Raw genomic sequence first — 17,824 nt, 5'->3', positions numbered from 1 at the left:
ACAGCTGCGGAGTAGGCAAAATTTATCTTTAGATCCTCCTACTTCTCCTTCTGGGTGATGGTCCTCTTCTAGGTCCATCCAGGGTGCTAGTGCCTCATGCTGTCCAGAGTAACACCCTGGCCTGCCCTCCTTGGAATGTGGCCTTTCCTCTCCCTCTCCTTCTCTCCAACCCTGCAATTCAGTTCAACTGAGAGGAAAACAATGTTGTAAATGAATTCATACTGGCATTTAAGTGACTAATATTTTTTATTTTTCCCATGTGTGCTGGCATTCTAAAAGTTTGTTAAGCTGAAGAAATGTGTTCCTTAAGAGGAAAGTTCAATATGTAGAATACACAGCAAAAATAAAAAAAAATGTAGCGAGGTCTAGGTTTCCTCAAATCATACTAGCACCATCAGACTGTCAAAGGCCTGCATATGGCCAGGCCTCATCCCCCCTAGTAGAGGGGAAGTCACCACCGCTATTGAGATATATATATATATATTTCAGGATATTAATATATATATACTTCCAATATTTCTAATGCATTAAAGTAATGAAAAGTGACTCTTCCTCTTTGTTTGGCTGCACTGAGTGGAGGTGGACACAATGGACTGAAGGCCTAAAAGCTCTGTGGGCCCAACTGCCGACCCCCTGCATTCACAGCCATCCCTTCAGAGAGAGGAAGTCAGGGGCCCTTGCATAGCAGCTCTGTGTGCATTGCCTCCCAAGCTCAAGTCTGAAGAGGGCGTTCCCCCTTCTCAGATGAACTGAACCAGAGCCCCCAATCTCCTCTCTGCAGTGGACAATCAGATTAGTACATATTACGAAGACTCTCTTCTTGACCAAACTAGACAGACTCCTCTGAGCCCTCTTCTCAACTAGGCACCGATCTTGTCCCTCATCCTTGCTGGGATCAAGTTCCTCATCCCCCAACTTCGATGTTTATGTCTTTGACCTGCCTTTGGCAAGAATCCTGTTAAGTTGGTGTTGCAAGCCTTCCACCCTTGATTTTCATCTGCTGAGCCCCTCACGCCACTTGTCAATTATTAATCCCCAACTGTGTTTATTGTATTTGGAGTTGGGTCCCATCTCTCTCCTTTAGTGCAATGCTCTCTACAACAGTCCTCCTTATCATTTTAACAAGTGTCAGAGTATTTTTTTTCTTTAACATGGATTGGCAGGAACCTTGGACATTTAAAAGTTTTAGCCTTTCAAAAGCAATAATGCCACAAGAATTCTAGTTACTGGCAAAGAAACCAACAATTTATCCAATCAACTGATTGGGTTCTGGTAAATAAAATCCAACAGTGATTGAACCCACAGGTTCACAACCTTCTAAAAGCTAGAAAATTAAATGATTATATCTGGGCTCTCTTGGGAGACTGGAAAAGAAATTATTCATGGTGATTTAAAAAAACCAGGCCTAATTCTTGAACTACTATTTCAGGCAATCCAAACCCTTGACCCATTTACTATTGCCACCAGTCTATCCCACCCAGCCTGCACACTGCCCACCGACGTAAAATGGGCGCGCGCACACACACACACACACACACTGCCTCCACTTCCCCTCCCCCTCTGTAGGGTACTTAGACACCCGCCTTGTGTCCTCGGGGTGGCCCTAGGCAGAGTTGGCCACCTCCTCTGAGAAACTGGAGGAAGCTGCTGACGCTATAGGCAACATGAGACCCTCCCTGTCTGTGCTTAGAAGGGAAACGCCCTGGACGCTGGTGTGTGTTTGTCTGCATGACTCAGTGGAGGAGCCATCTCTTTGGGAGGAAGTGGGGAGCAGCCTCTCCAAATCCCATTTAGGTACATTAAGGGATGGAAAACCACTTTAAGAAGCAGGAAGGCAAAGGCCAGAATCTATTCCCCGGCACATGACTGTGTTCTGCATTCAGCCTGCACAGACTCGTTCAGAAGGAAACCATCTATTCCATTTACACAACGAGAAAGAAGTGTGTCTGTCCTTTGTCAAGGTGTCCCAGGAAGGTGGGTAGCTCTCAGAAACAGAAAAGAACTGCCTTTCATTTGCATCACATCTAACCTCCCGTAGGGTAAATACGGAAAACGCTTTAGAAATGTGTCTGAAAACCTTTGTTTCATCAGAGATGCTTTACACTCGGTACTGGTAGGTTTTCCTTTGGCTTAAGTCCATTTGGGTTTCCAGAGCAAGAGGTATCCACTGAATTAGGAAAGTGAGTCAATTTATCCTAATAAATTTTATTACTAATTTCCTGACCTGGGTTATAGGCCCATAATTAGTTGGTTTGTAAGTGAGAATGGTATTCAGTTGTTTTAAAATGTATTCTCTTTTTTAGAATTGATTTTTAGAGAGAAAGGAAGGGAGAGAGAGAGAGAAAAGTCAATGTAAGAGCAAAACATTGATTGGCTGCCTCCTGCACTCCTCCTGCACACCAGGGATCCAGGACTGAGCCACAACCTGGGCTGGAAATCCAACCAGCAGCCTTTTGATGCGCGGGATGACACCCAACCAACTGAGCCACACTGGCCAGGGCATGACATCCATTTTTGGACCAAAAGGTACCATGACAGTGATTTAAACTAGATTATCTGACATTGCATAAAAACGTATTTCAAAACTAATAACTTTTTCTTATCTGCATTACAGGATTGAATCTTTGTTCCCAATTAACTATTTAATGTAATCTGTCTTTATGCATCTAATGGATGTTTCTCCATCGAATAATATTTTCAGATGAATAATTTAATCTAATGTTCCCCTCTGTAAAAAAAAAAAAAAAAAAAAAGCCAAAACTTGTTATGTGCTAAATCTAGCTTAATTATATTTGTTTTTTATAAAATATATTAAATAAAGCTGAAGGGAAAAGCCTGTTTCAAATCACTTCAATATCTTCTCATTAATTTTTTTAAAAACTCAAGCTCTTAGTTTTTTTTCTCTTTTGTTATAAATTAATTAACTGAAAAACAGATCTGGTTCTCATTTGAAACCCAGCTCTAATTCAGAATAAGCTTAGTCACAGAACTCCAGACGCAAAGTCTGTCTCAGCCATTGACTGTGCCCAGGGCAAAGGGGAAAACCTAGACAGGAAAGCCTATTAGAGACCAACAGGACCATCGGCTGATTGAGTCTGGCATCATTAGGGTGTGTGTTTCGTGTCCAGAATTCTGTGTGATCCTAACGAAGTCCTAGGAGGAAAATTACATCCTATATTGATTTATCTCTGAGTCAAAGTTTTATTAAAACCAGCATTAGCTAACAATCAATTTCCCTGGAAATTATGCACCAAAACTGATGGCACCTATGTCACACAAGACAAAAACAGGCTGCAGAAATGTTCCAGATTAAGAGAGACATAGCTGATCCAATACTGGAGAAAAAAATCACTTAATCACTTAAAAGACAGTATTAGACCAAGGATTACAATTTGAATATACAGTATGGAATAGATATATAAGTATCAAATTTTCTCCAGGTGTTAACTGTACATTATTCCTATTCTTAGGAAATAGACACTGAAATATTTAGAAGTGAAAAGTTACAGTGAGTTACTCACAAATGGTTCAGAAAAAGAAATTGTGTGTGTGTGTATATGTGTGTGTGTGTGTGTGTGTGTGTGCGTGCACACAGGGAGAGAGACAGTAGGTGATGATGATAAAGTAAATGGGTAAACTAGATGAAGCTAGTAGGGGTTATATGGTTTTTCTTTGTACTATTCTTCTTTTCTAAATATATTTTTATTGATTTAAGAGAGGACAGAGAGAGAGAGAGAAACATCAATGATGAGAGAGAATTATTGATCAGCTGCCTCCTGCACACTCCCCACTGGGGATCGAGCCCGCAACCTGGGCACGTGCTCTGACCAGAATCAAACTGTAACCTCCCGGTACATAGGTCAACTCTTAACCACTGAGCCACACCGGCTGGGCTCTTTGTACTATTATTTTTGCAACATTCCTGTAGGTTTGAAATTACAGATGTTCCTCAATTTATGATGGGGTTGTGTCCTGATAAATCCATTATAAATTGAAAATATCGTAAGTAGAAATGCATTTAATACTACATTGTAGAGTATGGGTTGTTCACCCTCGGGATGGTGGGGCTGACTAGGAGCTGTGGATCACCTGGACTGGTGTTTGACCAAATTGGGCACCACAGCCTAACCAAACTGGCATGTAAAATTACACATCACAGTACTGGAAAGAAGGTGTTCAGTGATCAGCATTGTTTAAGACACTGTGGGAAAACAGAGGTAAAGCTTAAAGTGCTCCCTCGCCTCAAGAAAAGTAAGCTGCAGAGACAAACCTGTACTAAGTACCCATGAAATCACTATAGAATAGTTTAAGACGACAGAATGAAAACCTTCTCTCCGGCACAGGGATTCAAAGCAGGTGGGAGCGCCTGGAAGGGCCAGGGGGAGGGTTGAGACCAAGGAGGGGGCGGGACTTAAGAGTAAGGTTTCCCTTGGGAGAGCCTGGAGAGCCGACCAAGGTTCTTTCAGGCTGAGCTCAATTAACTCTTCCCTGTCCCCAGTCTTTTTACTTTCGAGGAGGTTTAAAACAAACTAAGAAACAAAACAAGCCTCGTAAGTACCCATATGCTATATGTAGGGCTTTATGCCCTACGAAATGAGCATCCCCAGCTAATGAATCCAGCAGATTTACACATGACTTTCATACTATAAAGGGCTACAGAACTGAAAGCTTGGTTTACAAATTTCTAAATGTCTTAATTATTTAAATATGTGGGAAACTTCTGTTTGCTTTAATATGAAAGCCACAGAATTCAATTTTTTAAATTCAGTACTCCAGTCTGTAAAAGTTTTCAGACCTTTGAAACTTATTATGAACCTATTATTTTATGACTCTGCCGTGGTTTTCTTAATTGAAAATCCAAGCATAATTTAAAAAAAGAATCTAATCACGATATCTAATTACCAAAAACGGTTAGTACTGGCATTATGGCATTTAACTTAAATACAACTTTTAAAAATAATGACTCCCAGGTGGACAGGAAGTTGCCATTAGAACAACTGGAGTTGAAAGAAGCTTATGTTATTAAAGAAGCCCCTTTAAAAATCTCAGCCTAATCCATGTTAACTTTCCAAATCGCAGCTGTAAAGTCAATCTTAAAATATCAGGGGAAATTTTGGATCTCCAGGCCTTTGACTCCTTTTTGTTGTTGTTAATACTCATAGCTTTTCCACAAGAGAAACACAATTCTGTCTCGACAGGAGACATCAAACCCTCATTGAAATCTGCAGCTACTGACTACAAGTCCGTGGGACTCTCTGGGAAGTCTTCTTGTATTGCTTTTGCATGTGCCAGTAGAGTAAAGCCTTGCATGTATTATTAATAAGTATTTATTCATCTAACAATCACTTATTACTTGCCTATTAGGTGCTAAACTTTGTATAAATGTTTGTTGAGCAAAAATGAGTTAGGTGAGTGGGTTGCTGAGACCAGGTGAACATGTGCAGTATCTTTCTTTTTTGTTTTAATTGTTGATACTATTACAAATGACCCCATTCCACTCTCCCACCCCCACCCCCGCCTCCTTTGTCTACCTCCACCTAGCCCCCACGCCCCCTCTGGCTATCTGTTGTCGGTGTCTATGGGTTATGCATATAAGTTCTTCGGCTAATCCCTTCACCTTCTTTCCTCCAGTCCCCCCTCCCCCCTCCCCTGACATGTGCAGTTTGATGGGGGAGCCTTCTGGGAGCCTCAGAGGACGGTGGGAAGGACCCTGCAGGTGCTCTTCCCAGTGGCAGGCCTGGAATCACAGTGACCAGATTTCACTGACTCAGAAAGAGCATCTGGCAGATAGTGAGGCTGTGTTTGACACTTTAATCTAAACACTCTCTTTCCCGAGACTCTCCCCCCTCAACTTTTCTGATGCCGTTTTCCCCAGGTTCTCCTTTCTCTGGCTTCTCTCATTCTGCCTACTCTATGTCAAGGTTAGACCACGCCTCCTTGGAGAGACCTCCCCTCCTCTCATTCCACACTCTCTCCCAGGGCACCGTGTCCACACCATCACTTCAGCATGGGTGATGACGCCCAAGTCCCCACTTCAGTTAAGACCTCTCCTCTGCAATGCCAGTCCAGTGCTGCTAGCACCCCACCTCTCAGGCATCTCTTAAATGTCTAGAAGAAATCTCAAATGCACCGTGGCCAAGGCAGGACTCATCATGACCCTCCCCTACTCTCCCACCAGCTGCCAGCATCCCCCCTCCACCCTCACACCCTGACCTACCCTCTGCGGAAGGCCCTTCGTTACTCCTGCCCAGCTCCACAAACATCTAGTCAACCACCTGGGAGTCTTTCAAGCCCACTCACTAAGTCATTCTTGAACCTGCCTAATCCTTTCTAGCCCCTGCCTTAGTTCAGGGCCACCTAACACTGTCTGGATTCTTTCCATTGTCTGACACTGTTCTTCCTAATTCCAGTTGTAGCCCTTACGCTCCGGCCTCTATACCAAAGAATCTTTCTAAAATGCAATTGCTTTCAGTAGTTCCCTATCACTGTCAAGATTAAGGACAGAAAAAGAGGGAGAAGGTGGGGTGGGGGTGGAGGGAGGGAGAGAATGTGTGTGAAAGTGTAATAGAAGCCCTGGATCTCCACAGACAGGCCCCACCTACTTTTCAAGGCAGAACAGTATTGTTTAGCTGCAGAGACTCAGGAATTTGAATGCTTGGGTTCAAATTTCAAATTCTTAATTCATGAATTACAAGACCTTGGAAAAGTTACTTAATATGTTGATGCCTCATTTTTTGTATTAGTTATCTAGTGCTACATAACAAATTCCCTCAAAACTTAGTAGCTTGTGCTGTAACTGGTTTGGCTCAGTGGATAGAGTGTCGGCCTGTGGACTGAAAGGTCCCAGGTTCGATTCTGGTCAAGGGCATGTACCTTGGTTGCGGGCACATCCCCAGTAGGGGGTGTGCAGGAGGCAGCTGATCGATGTTTCTCTCTCATCGATGTTTCTAACTAACTCTCTGTCCCTCTCCCTTCCTCTCTGTAAAAAATAAAATATATATTTTTAAAAAATCTTAGTAGCTTAAAACAGCAACACACCATCTGAGAGGTGTTGGGGGGTTAGGAATGTGGGAGCAGCTTAGCAAGGTAGTTTGGGCTCAGGATTTCTCAGGAGGTTGCAGTCAAGGCGGCTGGGGCTGCAGTCACCTGAAGGCTTGATTGGGGTGAGCAGATCTTCCCAAAATAGCTCCCTCGCCTGGCAGATGGCAGGCGGTTCCGATTCCATGATGGCTGTTGGCAGGAGGCTCAATTCCTTGCCCTGTGGGCTTCTGCATAGGGCTGCATCAGTGTTCTCATCATATGGCATTCATTCATTCCTCCAGAGTGAAGGATCCGAGAGAGAGCAAGAAGGAGGCCATAACGCCTCTATGACTTAGTCTCAGGAGTCACAAATGATCTTCTGCCATATCATTAGGGTAGAAGAAAGTCATTAACCAACCCACACTCAAGGGGGAGAGGAGTGAGGGTCTACTTCTTAAACGAAAAAGTATCAAATAATTTGTGGATGTATTTCAATGTTACCACAATACCCTCTTCTGCAAAATGGAGGTAATAACAGTAACTACTGTACAGAATTTTATGAGGATTAAATGAGCTAACACCTGCTCCGGGTAGAATGGTGAATGGCGCAAGGTGAGAACTCAATCAGCACTGGCTACTGCTGTCATTGCCAAGTCTCTATCCCACCACGCCCCCCTCATCAACTTCCCTCATAAATCCTGTCTCCCAGCATTTCTGAACTACGTGTAGTTCCCTGAGTCAATGATGCAGTCACCTTTGTGCCCTGGCCCTCCGGTCTGCCTTCCTGGAAGGCTCTCCTATTCCATATTTCCCTCCAGGCACCTTCCCAGAACCTCTCAGGCTGGGCTAGATGCCCTGCAGCAAGAAGCCCAGGGCTCCACCAGCCACCTACTTTCTTCCTTTCTCAATCAAGATGGTAGGTGTATCTTTCTCTGATAAGTGTTCCCTCCTTGGGAAGATCTTCCCTGATATTCCCAGATGTTCCTTCCCATGAGATTTCTTGGAACCTCAAGCATCTGTGTATCATTATGCTGTAATGGTCTCCCACTAGCACTGGGAAGGTCATTGTCTTATTCATCTTGTCTTATTCATCAGGCACAAGCACAGTGCCCGAACATGGTGGGTATCCAACAGATGATTTGTTAAACAAATGAATAAGTATCTAAGGCATCAGAGAATACTTTTAGTGTCCAGTAGGAAGCACAGAAAAATCAGCAAAACAGGCAGTCAAGTACCTCGGAGGAGAGCTCTGGCTGAAGACAGTAACACTAACTGATCTACTTCGGATGCTCAGAATCCTGTGAACTACAAATCGGTGTTGTAAGTTTATAAGATCACTACGTTTATAAACTATAAATAGTTCTAAGAACTTTGAGAGAAAATAAAATCTGTTCACTGTGTTTAATGCCATAGATATCCCGCCCCTATATTTAATACATTTTCATAATCTCGTTTAAAAGTTTAATTGTTTCATTATTAATGTCCGAAGTAGTTAAAACAAAGCACCCAGAGATATATGTGAGAAGTTTGCCTGTAAACACACTGATGGCCAAAAATGCAATATGACTCAGATCAAAGAAATAATTTTAACAACAGCCACAGAGTAAATCATAATCTAAAATCTCTTTTTCAACAGCAACTCAAACAGGAACGGGCAAACTGAGAGCTGACTTTGTGACTTACCGGGAAAGCACGGTACAGATAACACAGGAATGAATAAAGGGAAATGAGAAACGTGAAGATGCTCCGTGTTGTTAGAAGTAGCTGCTGCTGGCCTCCTGTCAGAGGAAACACACCAAAATCTTCCTTAACGTCTCCCCCGGAGCCTCACCAAAGTTTTAGTTTGAACTTGATTTAATGAGTTTTCTGTTCTCCTAAATAGATTTCTTTCCACTTTTTGAAAGATGTGTTTTAAAGCAATTGTGGTAGCTTTCAAGAGCCAAAGTTAAGCTCAATAATGTTGGACTAAGAGCCAGCTGAGTAGGTCTTTTTGGATGAAGCACCCTGTCTGGTGTGCCCTCAATCATGCCTTGTAGGTAGCCGGCAATGTGTTCCACCCACTATAAGGCAGGCCCTGGATGAGGATTAGGGAGTCGTTACATACTAGAGTTTCTGCTAACATTTCCCCGTGCCCAACAAAGGAATATCTGTGTACAGCTGTTGTACCCTTCCTGATGTGTACATGGTTGCAGTTGACACATTATTTTAGGAGTTTAGTAGCAGCTTCTATGACCCCAACTCCAACACTTAAGCCCTGCCTTCTCTGAGGAACTCAGAATATAGAAGCAAACAGTGGCTTCCAAACTATGAGATTTGGGAGCAAACGTGAGAGACACGTTTCCTGCTGTAAACACTCTTATTAAGGGGCTTCGTGAGCAGAAAAGCATTTCAAGATCAGAAGAGATCTTGAATATATGGGAGCCGGGTGACCCAGATTTTCCAGAGTGAGCAAGATTTCAGATATTCTGCTCCTGTAAGATCATGAGTCATGGGTCATCTGGGCCACCACGTTAATTTTATAGGCAAAAGAAACTGAGGATGAATAATTTGCCAAAGATCGCACAGTAATTAATGCCAGATGGAAATGCTAAACTGTCATTCCTCACTGTCCTTCTAACCAATTCCCAGGACAAGAGTCAAGGTCTCCTGCAGTTTTTTCACTACATAACACTGACTGTGCTTTTCATGAGTTGCATCATTACAAGACAATCTGAATTAAAAAAGGAAGTTTCAAATGAGCCAACATTTCCTCCTACAAGAATGAATGGTTTAACGTTGGAGATTGGGAGCCAGCAAGAGGCTATTTCAATGAAACTGAGAACCTTGCAGTAACCAATTCAAGAATGAACTAATAGCTAGCAAAACATGTGAACTTTATATTTGTTAGAAAACTTAATCTGAATTGTAATTCACAAAAAAACAGACCTTAAAAATGGAGTCGATACTGATCATACAATAAAATAAAGGAGAGAGAAAAAAATCTTGAAAGTGGACAACATACAGGGTGGGGGAAAAATAGGTTTACAGTTGTGAGTACGGTAAACAGTTTATTCTTTTTTAAATTTTTATTATTTATTGATTTTTAGAAACAGATGGGAAGGGAGAGAGAGAGGAACATCAATATGTTGCTCCACTTATTTACGCACTCACTGGTTGATTCCTGTATGTGCCCTGACCAGGGATCAAGCCTGCAACCTTGGTGTATCAGGATGGCACTCCAACCAACTGAGCTAGCAGGCGGGGCCAGAGTTTATTCATGTATTGTTTATTATTGTATTATTTTCCATAAGAACAACTATAAACCCACTTTTGCCCCACCCTGTACATTCACTTTTGTTTCAATGTCATGATTATTCATGACTACCAAAAATGAACCTCAGACTTGGGGTTTAGGAATTTCTCAATCTTAATCAAAGAGTTAAAAGGGAATGCAAGTCAGACATATGTAGTCTGACTGGGACCTAATGCTCTCACTCTGACCACCAGGGCAAAGGAACAAACTGGGAAGGCAGAAAGGCCTCAGTTGATCGACAGACTCACAGTTTTCAAAATCATTTAAAGTGCTATTTATTTGTTTAAAAAAGTAACTTTTTCTGACTATAAATCTACTTATTATAGTTTTGCAGAAGATATACTTTGTAGATATCTTGAAATACTGGGGGAAGGAAAGAAAAAGCAAAGCACTCATTCTTTGCACATCCTATATAATAAAGAGGTAATATGCAAATTGACCCTCACACCTTGCGCCATCACAATATGGTTGTCACAAGATGGCTGGCAGGGAGGGCAGTTGGGGGCAACCAGGCCTGCAGGGGAGGATAGTTGGGGGGGATCAGGCTGGCAGGGAAGGGCAGTTGTGGGCGATCAGGCCAGGAGGGGAGCAGTTAGGTGTCAATCAGCCTGGCAGGCAGAAGTGGTTAGGGGCAATCAGGCAGGCAGGCAGGCAGGTGAGCAGTTAGGAGTCAGCAGTCCTGGATTGTGAGAGGGATCCCAGACTGGAGAGGGTACAGGCTGGGCTGAGGGACAATCCTCCCCCCCCCTGCACAAATTTTGTGTACCGGGCCTCTAGTCTGTTAATATTTGCCTATGTTTTTCATTCTTTCCCTCCAAACACAGTAATATTTTTATATAACTGAGATAATACTATGTGTATAGACTTTAACTTCCTCTTTAATTCAGTAAAGTATTAGGAACATTTTCATGTTACTTAAAATTCTTTGCAAGCAGTTTGAAAATGGCTGCCTGATAGTATAACCATACCCTAATGTATGTAATGATATTTTTATGTGTAAGTACTATAAATAACACGGTGATGAATATCTTTGTGTATACTAGTAAATCATTGTCCACATTTCTGATTATTCCTACAGGAGGAAGTCAGAAGTTAAACTACTAGGTAAGAGTTTGGACAATGTAGGGTTCTTGATAACATCTGTTAAACTGACTTACAGAAAGTTGTACCAATGACACAGTAGTGTGTGGCTGTCACAGGGCGAGGTGCCTCACCACTGCCTCAGTATCTCTGAAGTTAATCATTACAGATTTTTTGCTGATCTGGAAAAAAAGGAGCACCACAATGCCATTTTAGGTTTATTTTGGTAATTAGTGTGTTTCGTGTAATTATTAGCAATTTGCATTTTCTTTTCAGTGAATTACCTCCTGTGTGTTCTTTAACCATTGGGAGTTGTTCCTTGGTAAAGTAATTTAGGTATACTATATGCAATGATATCCCATTACTTTCCTCACAATCTATTTTCATGTCACTTGAGCAAATTATTTTCTTTTAAAGCTTTCTAAAGAAAACTTCATGACTCTATGTAGTAAAATAAATTCTTAAACCTGTCACAACAGTATAAGCCTGAAATAATTATGAAATGACTAAGTTTTACTCAAATCATACATTTGACATTTTACAAAAAAGGGCATTAGTCCTGGCTCTGTCTCAAACCAGAAATTTTACCTTAAATAAGACAAAATTTCAATGACCCTCAGTTTGTTCATCTGTAAAATAAGATGCATAATCTTTAAGACTAACTTCAAAATCAGGCAGTCATGTCCTTACATAAAACAATACACAGCACCACCTAGAGGTAAAAAAAGAAATAATTTTATACATCTTTCCCCTAGGTAAAAATAAATTTTTAGTCTTTAGCAAAATATAAAGTTGATAAATTTTATGTTAGCATAAGTTGCCTGAGTAAATGCATAGGAATTTCAATAGCCTCTGTAAGACAGAATAAAACTTTTCTCATGAATCTGCAACAATTCTTAGCTCCTATATAAATCTAGCTCATTTTTTTTTCCCTATCATCACTTTTTTAGGAGATCAACCAGTCTTTGGCATTGCTTGAGAAATCAATGACATCTTAAGTCTGACTCTAAGGGCTTACAATGTGATATATTGTAGTACACAATATATATTGGTTATCCTAGACTCATTCTTTACCCTTTGGGGCTTGTGGACTTGATGAAAACCCTGGTTAAAAAACAAAAAACAAAAACAAAAAACACCAAATTTCTCTATGAGTAGATACAAAATATCACACTCCCTGGCCTCAACTTTAGGGAAAAGAATGCCTAAGTTGTAAATGTGGGTAGCATCAGAAAATTCTAGTGATGATGCTCTGAATGTACCTGGACTTGAAGAAAAATGTAATGGATGGAAATGTTTGAAATCTATGGCTGTCTGATCCTGCTAACATTCTAGAGTATTACAACAGTTTGTTTCAGTGCTGATGTCAGCAACAATATCCTCTTTTTAACCCCCTTTGGAACTTCACTATTTTAATTCCTACTTTCTAAATTATTCTGAGTGTTTTCCATCTTCATCATGTTTAATCTTTGAATTAAGCTCGCCATGTGACACTGTGTCTTCTGATTGTCTTGGATTCACCCTGTCCCCCCACTTGCCACCCCACCCAGGTGTGCTATAATGTGAACGACTGTGTGGACTGATAATACCTTGCTAGTGACTATGAAGACACAATTCCTTTGGCAAAGGTGAATGTACATAGTAAAATGGAGATCAGGCAAATAAATGTTTAAAAACTGCTGTGACAAAGTTCAGGGAGAGTGTTGCCAAAGATCTGAGTTGACCCTTCACTGAGATCATGTAGATTTAGAAAAAAGAAAACAAAGTCCTTTTGGAAACTGGCTTAAATTTGTATGGGATCCAACTTCTAACTCATATTTTGGGGAACAGATTCCCTTTGGAGAATTGCATCATTATGAGTTGTTCTGAACAGGGAAGAGTAAAAGGAACGGAAAGACTTTCCCAGCTTTATATCCTGAAAGTTTTCAAACATCCAGAAAGATGGAAAGAATAGTGCTATGAGCACCCACAAACCTACCCCCACATTTAACAACTGTTAACATTCTTTAACTATATTTCTTTCTAAAACATTGAAACTAAATTGCAAACTATATATACACACACACACACATAAATATACATTTTTGCTTAATCCCTTCACCTTCTTTTCTTTCTTTTTTTAAAATATATTTTTATTGATTTTAGAGAGGAAGAGAGGGATTGAGAGAGATGGAAACATATATGATGAGAGAGAATCATTGATCGGCTGCCTCCTGCACGCCCCCTACTGGGGATCATGACCCGGAAGCTGCAGAGAGTCACCTGGCTATCCTTGGAAACTACTGATGCCCAACTCCCACCCCCATTCATTCTCATGTAATAAGGTTGGGGTATGACCTGGGCATCAGGATTTTTCAAAGCTCTCAGGAGACTCTAAAGTGCAGCAAAGTTTGGGAACTGTTAAAATACAGTATTTCTTCAATGTTATTTCTTCAAGCTTTTTCCGACACCTAGGTTTCATGGACAGCATCCTTACAGATTCTGCTTATTATAGATGGCATATTCCTCTGTTTTAATTAATGATGTCTTTCCAACTGCATCCACTAGCGGTTCTCAACCTGTGGGTTGCGACCCCTTTGGTGGTCGAACGACCCTTTCACAGGGGTCGCCTAAGACCATCCTGCATATCAGATATTTACATTATGATTCATAACAGTAGCAACATTACAGTTATGAAGTAGCAACGAAAATAATTTTATGGTTGGGTCACAACATGAGGAACTGTATTTAAAGGGCCAGAAGGTTGAGAGCCACTGCTGACCAGACATTCTTTAATCCTTATTAGAATGTCAGCTCTGGGAGGGCAGGGATTTTGTCTGACTTGTTCTCTGTTATATCCTCAGCATCTAGCACACCTAGACACACACATTGTAGACACTTGATAAACATTCAATGAATGAATGAATATTCCTTCATTATATTTAGTTCCCTGATAAACTCATTCCTCACACGATTTCCAATAAAAGTGATGTATATTGATGACGTAAAAAAACTGAGGAGGAAAAGAGTCTCCTATTTGCTTTACCAGGCTGCAGGGGGTACCAAATTAGGACACCAATAAAGGAAAGAGAGCCAGTAGCAAACATCAGGTTTTGCTACCCAGGCAACTTCTTTTCTCTTCTTGAGGTCCCCGTATTTTGAGGACTCAGATTCACATAAAGATACGGATAATTACAACAGTAATATTTTAATGTTTGTGAGTTATGGCAGGCTAGTACCTGACAAAATATACACAGACTATTGCAAAAGAGGTGATTAGAGTATAACAATTCCAGCCTAAGTTTGGTAAACATTTTGATGGGTCTTATCTGGTAGGAAGGTAAGTCATTTATGTCACTTATTGGGTAAAGCTGATCTCTGATTCTTTGTGAGTCTCTTTTGTAATCGAGGAGACATATCTGTCAAAGAACTGTTCTAGAAATGAAGATGACTGATGATTTTTACCACGAAGACTATAATTTCTGTGACATGTAAGTGAAGAAACTGAAGTAACTTGGAGTTTTAACCATTAATCACAGCAATCTGGTTCAGAAAGGTATAGTTCTGCCTTCCAGTTGTTGTTGGAATCTTGTAAATCACCCACCATCATTTAAGGTGAACAATGGGGTCATTCATCTTATTTAGATTTTTATAGTTTGATCTGATATCCTTTTGGTTCTCTATGAAGGGGAATTCTTTAAACCTGAATTGTAAGAAATTCCAGCCAGCACTTTCCCTGAGCCAGCATACATCTGTCCAAAAGAACAATTTTCAGTTACTTCTTTGTGTGATAAGTTTGCATTAAAAAGCTAGTAGTATGACGACAGTTTGCAAAATTTACTTTTTGTGTGTGTTAAGCGTTGCACTGCACAGACTGAGAGAGGAAAGAGGCCTGTGCGTGTCCAGGTTTTGGTGGCAGCCTTGTCCATGCCTGCAGGCTTTTTCCCGTCAGAAATTTGGCCCCAGTGACGCAGATATTGGTAAATTGTTTTCCCATGAATGCTGTGCTCCTGCAAACACTGACCTTTGTTGAGGATTGCATCACCAGCCAGCAAGCATTTTCCGAATTCACACGTCTTCAGAAACATTAGAAATGTGGACAACAGAGACCAAGAGGAGCAATTCTCATTAATAATCATAAGAAGGCCCTGAGTATATTTTTAGTAAAGCACTATACCCAACAACAAAAATTACTTCCTTTTTAAAGTTTTATTTATTTTTTTTTTGGTTAATCTTCATTCAAAGGTATTTTTTTTCTTTGATTTTTAGAGAGAGTGGAAAGGAGGGACAGAAGGGGAGAGGGAGAGAGAGAGAGAAAGAGAGAAACACACTGATATGAGGCACATCAATTGGTTGCCTCCCATACCTGCCCTGACTGACTGGGGCTGGGGATCAAATCTGCAAGCCAGGTATGTGCCCTTGACCAGAATCAAACCCAAGACCCTTTGGTGTGCAGGCGTACACTCTAACCACTGAGCAACACTGGCCAGGGCTAATTATTTCCTTTTAATAAACTAGAATAAAAATGCCACGAGAACAGAGATTTTTGTCTATTGGGTCATTACTACATCCACAATGTAAGCATAGAGTAGGCATTCAATACATACTTACTAAGTGGATATGTTGAAGGTTCAACTATAGAGGCACACATTAGGCTCTGGGAAGATAAGGGCCACCAGCAGACTTCAGTCTAAGCCAGGGGTGGGCAAACTTTTTGACTCAAGGGCCACAATGGGTTCTTAAACTGGACCGGAGGGCCGGAACAAAAGCATGGATGGAGTGTTTGTGTGAACTAATATAAATTCAAAGTAAACATCATTACATAAAAGGGTACGGTCTTTTTTTTTTTTAGTTTTATTCATTTTAAATGGGCCGGATCCAGCCCGTGGGCCGTAGTTTGCCCACGGCTGGTCTAAGCAGTACCATGAAGCGTGTGCTTCTGTTCCACTAGCTATAACCTGAGGCATCTTCAGAAATCAGACAGAAACAACATAATTGAACTGAACCAAACAGGACCTGCAGGCACAAGCACAGGGAAAAAGTAGGTGGCCTCCATTCTGAACCTGTGTACTCTGCCGCCTACTGCTCCCCTCTCAACCCTCACCCACTGGACTGTGGGAGCTCCGTATGCAGGGGCTGAGGCTAGGAAAACCCAGACCTAGTAGGTGAAGGCATCTGTCTTACCAGACGTTAAGAATTATTTTCACCCTGGCTGGTCTGGCTCAGTGGATAGAGCATCGGCCTGGCTGGTCTGGCTCAGTGGATAAAGCGTCGGCCTGCGGCCTGCGGCAGGCAGGAGGCAGCCGATCAATGATTCTCTCTCATTATTGATGTTTCTACTGCTCTCTCCCTCTTCCTTCCTCTCTGAAATCTATAAAAATATATTTTAAAAGATAAAATAAAATGCCAAAGAAGACCTAAATAAATATACAGGGATTGGAAGATTCAGCATGGAAAATACTGAGCTCTACTACTGATCATGAAGAAGTAACTGGTACAGAATTTACTCTCCCACCTGGAAACCTGGACAAAAGATACGAGACAACTGTTTTCAGCCACTGTGACAACAGACAGGAAAAGACTCTGAGAAAAGGAAAACTTCTTCCCATCTGGTGACAATTTTGAGATTACAGCACAGGGAAGGAAAACTCAAATCACAGTGGTCTCACTAAATTGATGAGCGAGAGATTGGATTTTTAGGAGGAGAGGAAGCTGGAATGTATAAGGCAAAGTACCAAAGAGGAGGGAGCTATACAGAGAAAGAGCTTCCAAAATGTGCACAGGGTCTTCTTGAATGTTCGGCTGAATACCAATCTGCACAGGCATAGACTGAAACTCTGCAACACTGGGCGAAGAACCACCACCAGAGGCTGTAAGCTGAGCCAATCTCAGAGTACACAGAGGGCTAGGAGATGTTCAAATTCTACCCAACCAGAGTAGACTGGCCTCCCTAAGCCATTGGGCAGTAACAGAAATTCCAGAGGGGTTAAAGTTTATTATTAAAACTAAAGTAGCCCTAGAGGGAGTCAATGGGGAAAAGAAGGGGACATCTGTAATACTTCCAACAAGAAAGATAATTTAAAAAAAATAGCCCTAGCCCAGAGGGATTGGCTCAGTGGTTGAACATCAACCTATAAACCAGGAAGTCATGGTTCGATTCCCGATCAGGGCATATGCCCAGGCTACAGGCTCGATCACCAGGGTGGGACATGCAGGAGGCAGATAATCAATGATTCTCTCTTATCATTGATGTTTCTATCTCTATCTCTATCTCTCCTTTCCTCTCTAAAAAATAATAATAATAATAACAACAGCCCTGGACAGTTTGGTATAGTGGTTAGAACGTCAGCCCATGGAATGGGGGATCATGGGTTCAATTTCCAGTGTGGGTGCATTTGGGAGGCAACCAATTGATATGTCTCTCTCATGTAGATGTTTCTCTCTCTCTCCCCC

Source organism: Myotis myotis, unplaced genomic scaffold (assembly GCF_014108235.1).
Source record: "Myotis myotis isolate mMyoMyo1 unplaced genomic scaffold, mMyoMyo1.p scaffold_m19_p_1, whole genome shotgun sequence".
Taxonomy (NCBI): Eukaryota; Metazoa; Chordata; class Mammalia; order Chiroptera; family Vespertilionidae; genus Myotis; species Myotis myotis.
This window is presented reverse-complemented; position numbering follows the sequence as displayed.